Raw genomic sequence first — 6,237 nt, 5'->3', positions numbered from 1 at the left:
ATTAAAAATATTAAACTGACAAACTTGATTAATGATTTGTTCTGATCCCTTTCGATTTCAACTGGGTCTTCTAGGTAAAGCGTCTTTAAGGCAAAGAAAACAAAGAGAACCACAAAAATTGACTAGTATGGAAAACTCACGAAATTCTTATGAAAACACATATCTAAGCTCTATAAGATCTGTCAAAAAGTAACCAACAGCAAACAAAATTGTTTAGAACAACAGAAAAATGATGAGATCTGCAAATATAGAAACAGTTAGTTCCTTGTTGACAACAAAGAGAACAACAAATGGAAATAACAAAAACGTTCTTCTAAAAAAAAGAATGTTTTCTTCAAAGACTTTCAAAAAATAAATTAAAAGTCTTCAAAACCGTTAGCTATAATATGAAATCACGAATCAAATTCGGAAGCAACCAAGGTCTTGGATTGTCATAATTATGCCAAACAACAACAAAAGGAACGACACTTAGAGGAAAAAATGAAAAATTCCTAATATTTTTTGGCAGAGCAGATGCGCAGGCGCTAAAACTATAGTTCAATCACTGAAGTCATTAAAACATTTCTTTTTGCGCATTTTGTCAATAACAATTGGAGCTATATGTAATATGATTAGTTGAAAATGGAGCAAATAAGTACCTAAAATACAGGAAATTATGAAAAAAAACACAAAAGTTTTATTAATTTGCGTAGTAAGAAAGACAAAAAAAAATATTACTTGAATATAAAAATACTTAAAAACTATTTTTTTCTTCACTTAGAATAAGTTTTTCTCTGTATAAATTGAGAGTAAGAAACATATGGACAGAAATAAGATTAAAAAATGACAAAAATCAAAACTTCACTAACATTCTCTTAAAACAAACAAGTTATTGATTGTAAGAATCCATGTTGCAAACCTAGCTCTGATGATTTTTCTCAGCATCCAATTAAAACAATTAATTAACCATTCCATTTTGTTTCAAAATTGATGAATCAGCAATTGAAATATTTCAATAAATCACAAAAAAATTCAGGCAGTTTGTATAATTTTTGGGTTTCTTTTTAAGAAAACCGACAAAAATTTATTTCCAGAAAACTCCCATAGGAAGGGAATGTTCTGCTATCAATTTCGGGACTTAAAAAGATTAGGGCAGCAGATGTTATGTCCGAACGAAATTTGAACGAAATAGGAAACAGAAGCTTATTTGGAGCGTTTTTTGTTTAAAAAAGTCTCAAATTCGAAAAATTTATGCAGAAATATTAACCAGAAAACTCGAGTAAAACAAATTGGCGAGCCTTCTCTATCCTTATCTTTAAAACCAATAACATTGTTTGTCAAAACTTTAACAAACTTCAGCAAAGTTGAAGAAAGTTTGGTCAAAGTTACTGAAAATGTGAATAAAAACAACGGAATTCTCTTTAATTTCCTCAAAAGTTTAAATTCCGATAATTCCCAGTAAAAAACAAAAATCGAAAAAATCTTTTTAATTCCATATTCTACGCTGGACGAGGTTTCTAATGATACCAGTCTCAACTCTCTACGATGAATATATCGATCGGCCAAAATTGTCTGAAAAAAAAACCCATTTGAGTATATAGTTCCTCCCCCCACATGTGGGTCGGAACCATAATCTTCTACAAATGAATATGGAGCTAGAGGTGCAAATTTAAAGTGATTAAGATTCTGTCAGAAAAATCTACAATTTTGAACTTTAAATGGGTAAAAACTTGCCTGTGGAGTATACCAAATTTAATCATTTGTTGTCTAGTTGAAACACTCATTCTGTATGTTAGAGTAATTGCTATAACTTTTTGTGCAAAATACTTGGTGGCAAAACGTTTGCTCAATAAGTGCTACACTGAAAATCAACAAAAAAAATTCGCCGTAAACTTCATTCCTGTAACAGACAAATTTGGCTTTTTGACAACGCAAATGATTATGCTTTTACGAGGTTGCTATCGTCAACGCAAACATTTTAGAACGGTTTGAGTGTTGTATTTTTAAGAACTTCATTCAAGAGAACATTGCAATTGTGAAACCCATATTTTTTAAACTCTTCAGTCGCAATAAAAAGCGTAAAAATTACAAATGGATAGAAAAAAACTCGTTGATTAGCCTTTTGCAGTTTTTTGCAGTAAATTCAGTCAAGTTTTTTAAGTTTTTCTAGAAGTTAAAGTTATTATCCGAAGAAAAAACTTGAAAGTCAGAACTACTGACCCCCTAAAACAGGTGGAATTTGACGCTTTCAAAATTTTTTCTAGAGCGTCTTTATTTGAATCCTAAACGCGTGAAATTTCTAAACGCGTGAATCCTAAACGCGGACATCGTTCATAATTGTCAAGGACAAACGGTTTGCTTAGTACTGTGAAATCAAAACATCAAACGCAACCTTCACTCTTTTATTACATAAATTTGAATTTTTCAAAACTCAGATTGTTGTATACTTTTCCGGGGAAAGCTAACGTTTTAGTACGGCTTGTGCTGTTACTTTCGTTCAAGAGATTAGGCAAAGATTTTTAAAGTTTTTAAATTCTTCCAAAAGTTTGCACGTTCTCAAAGTTTACATTTTCATCGAAGAGAATGAAAGGGATCTTTTCAACAATTGCCCCCCCTTTGGTACCTAGTAGAGAATCGCCACCCCTTTTGTGCTATACTTTACCACGATATTACTTGGCCTACAGTTCAGATAGCCGAATAATAGTTTAGGCGCAATTGCGGACCGCTGTTCATGGCCATGCCTCTCATGCGCTGTGGGATGTAGTCCTGAAATCGCGGGTCGGTTATCGCGGAGAAGCCGCGACGCGCGCGAAGCGCGCTCACCGACCCGCCAGTCGGAAATTCTTTTCGCTTTGTATTCCGGTTCGGCTAATTGCTATACCACGGTGTATTTTATTCTATTCAATTTAATAGTATGTGCATGCGTGGAAAGTTATTACTCGTCTCTGATTGGTTAATAAATAGCTCGCTTAAATTCTATTCAAGGGGGGCATTGTTGAAAAGATCCTTAATTTCAAACCCCCACTCTAGTAATGTTTTTTTTCAATGCCTATTCGCACGTAATAATTCAAACATTCTGCCGCAAGTTCACTGAAGAAAAGAACATTGAACTGCAGCTGCCTGGGACGAGGATAGGGCTCTAGCTCTTTTTGTGCGTTATACGTTGAATTAGCCTCGAAAGACAGAAAATTCACTGCGAAATCTCTGGCCACTTTAAGCGCTGTATGATAGTGCTGACCTCTCTAGTTGGGTGACTAAAAATGCGATTGTTGCGTTCAGAAATGTGAACCTTTCAATTTCAAAGTATATAACATGCTCAAAGAAGTTCAATTGCCTCTCGATAAACAAAAATTGCGTGAACTGTCTGTCGTTTTTGGTTAAACTCGGACGGTTAGAAATCTATTGTTTGGTGCACGCAGCAGAAAATAAACAAGGCATAAAGTTGTCAATACGTTAAATTGTGAGCTTCTGTTTACATAACGTCGGCTAATTATAATCAGCCAATCCTTTCGCACTTTCGTTGGGGATAAAGATATCGGTGGCCGCCGTATTGGCCGACAGGGCGTTTAGCCGACAACCCAAATAAATGAGAAATTTAACCGAGAATTTAATTAAAATGAGCAATAAAAGTTGGGATCTTTTCAACAATTGCCCCCTTTTGCAAAAGGGTGGGCTATTCTTGAATAAAATCTAAGCGAGCCATTTATTAACCAATCAGAGACGACTAATAACTTTCCACGCATGCGCATACTATGTTAAATTGAATAGAATATAATACTCCCACGGTATGGCAACTAGCCGAACCGGAATACAAAGCGAAAAGATTTTCCGACTGGTGGGTCGGTGGGCGCGCTTCGCGCGCGTCGCGGCTTCTCCGCGATAACCGACCCGCGATTTCAGGACTACATCCCACAGCGCATGAGAGGCATGGCCATGAACAGCGGTCCGCAATTGCGCCTAAACTATTATTCGGCTATCTGAACTGTAGGCCAAGTAATATCGTGGTAAAGTATAGCACAGAGGGGGTGGCGATTCTCTACTAGTTACCAACGGGGGGGGGCAATTGTTGAAAAGATCCAAAACTTGTTTCGAAGCTGTGATTGGCCAGTTTAAAACAATATTTCGTAAGCGGACAAATATACCCCACTTTTGCATCAACTGGTGTAACGAAGGTCTATCCGTGGTCGGACCGTATTTAACCGCATGTGGCCATGCCTCAACGGCCCGTGGGACTTGATATGAATCTATCACAACCGAACTACTGATTAATGGACGAATGAGACTTTTATGACCAATTATGATAAAACTGTCGGCTAAATTTCTCATTTTTTCCTTGTCGGCTAAACGCCCTGTCGGCCAATTTTCCTAGCACCAAATATATCATTTCATCTTTCTTGAATTCAATCTCACTTTTACGTCAACTGGAACTAAAACTAAAACTGAAACTAGAAACTGATATTATGCCTAACATTTAGCAGCCGACAATACAATAAGCAGAAATTTTCTCGGTTTATTCTTCTTTATTATGCTTGATCGATTTCGGCTTTGTGAACCAATTTAGAATACATGCGTTGATGCTGCATTGAGCTTCTTTTTCTCAGAAATACTCTAGCATTAATGAATAGATGCTGCTTTTACATTATAATACGTTAAAAGATAGACCGCATTTTCCGTTACTATGCCAAACACGAAATTGTTCAACTGTGTTTGTCATATTTATTGAACACAAAACGTACCATCAAAATAATTGTTGTACAACTTACTGAACAGTTGCTTAAAATCAAATCGAAGCTCAAAAGTTGAGTGTTGAAAGCAGTTAAAACATTTGCGTTTTAATCAACCGAACTCTCAAGATCGAAAGAAGCCGAACTCTCAGCGACAGCACACGTAAGTTATCATTGTTGAAGCCAACTTGCCGAAATTTACTGAAATATTGTCCAAAAAATCCTAAAATTCCTAAACCTGTATAAGTAATATTCGTTTAAGCAGTTGCTCGTGGGTCTGACTCAAAATTGTCAACTTACCAATACATGGTCGATTAGCAGCATCGAGTACCGTGAAATGTCTGGTTTTTCTGGTTTTTAGCGTTTAAAATTCAACGCACACCCCGTTAAGTGGTAGATTATGAACCATTCGAGTTCGAGACAAACAATTAACCGTAACTTGACTTAATTCGAATTAACTTCAATCAAGGAAGCCGTTAATTTCCCGTGCTCTTATTGGTTGATCAGAAATACTTACTTGCTTGTGAAAAAATACTTACAAAATAGCGTAACGATGGTCTACCCGTAGTCACAACCTCCTCTGATTCTTATTTTTTTTCTCATTGAAAAAAATTTTTTTCTCATTGCTCTGCGCCCGTTCGGCTCTAATTCCTTGCACCACACGCGGTAAAATTGTTCAAACCGCAAAATCCATAGTAAACTACCTGATTTTTTTTTGGGTTTTCACTACCATTCCGATATCTGTTTCCTCTAATTTTCCTCTTCCAGAAATTTTCATGAATCGACTGAAAATCTAGAATTTTAATTGCTATTAATTCTGACAGACGCACTCCGGGAGAAAATTCACTCCGGGAGAAAATTCAGAAGTTTGCCAATTTTCAGTAAAAAGGAGTAAGTTGAGTTTCAATTTGAAATCTGTTCAAATTGATGATAAAATTCTTCAATTCACAATGCAAAACTTGTTTCGAATTTTGTAGGGAATATATGCTCAAGTTGAACAGAAATTTGCGAAACGGAAATTGGAATGTTACTAAAATGCTCTTCGATGAGAGATAGCTTGCTAAATAATTTTGTGATTTGACGGCTAACTTTTTAAAGTGTGAATGAAGTGAATATTTATAATGAAAATGAATAACTCAAACATAAATCCGATCACCTGCATGATCAGTGTTAGAACTGATTTGTTCTTTGTTCGTTTTTTAATTGCTCTCAAACGGAGTATGTAGCAGTTTTTAAATTCCTGTCTTTTCTTTCTGCAATTTTTCGCTTGATCGATTTTGGTCTGACGTCTTTGTCGACGCCTTGAGTATATTACATTTGAACTCCTCAACTACTTTAAATTACCCTTTTTTTTGTTCATCTCCCCATACACTTTCTGTCATAATAATGTAATGTTGGTTACATTTTTCTGGTACTTGTACCTGTATGATAGTAATTCAAGTGTATTTTCTCTCTCTCTCTCTCTTTGATGTTTTATCATGAAAAATTAGATAATAGGGTAACGTCCGGGTGTATTAAGTCGCTGAGCAGTTAT

General features: G+C 35.6%; 1 protein-coding gene across 1 annotated transcript in view; it reads left to right on the top strand.

Annotated features, from left to right (window-relative positions):
• The first annotated feature begins 4,667 nt into the window (after nucleotides 1–4,667).
• The window catches only part of LOC142336283 (uncharacterized), a 35,582-nt gene continuing 34,012 nt past the window's right edge, over nucleotides 4,668–6,237 (top strand). Inside the window, exon 1 of the mRNA XM_075384994.1 lies at nucleotides 4,668–4,866. The gene's annotated coding sequence lies outside the window, so the exon portion shown is untranslated. The remainder of the gene's footprint in view (nucleotides 4,867–6,237) is intronic.

Source organism: Convolutriloba macropyga, chromosome 3 (assembly GCF_964194025.1).
Source record: "Convolutriloba macropyga chromosome 3, txConMacr16.3, whole genome shotgun sequence".
Classification (NCBI taxonomy): Eukaryota; Metazoa; Xenacoelomorpha; order Acoela; family Convolutidae; genus Convolutriloba; species Convolutriloba macropyga.
This window is presented reverse-complemented; position numbering and strand designations above follow the sequence as displayed.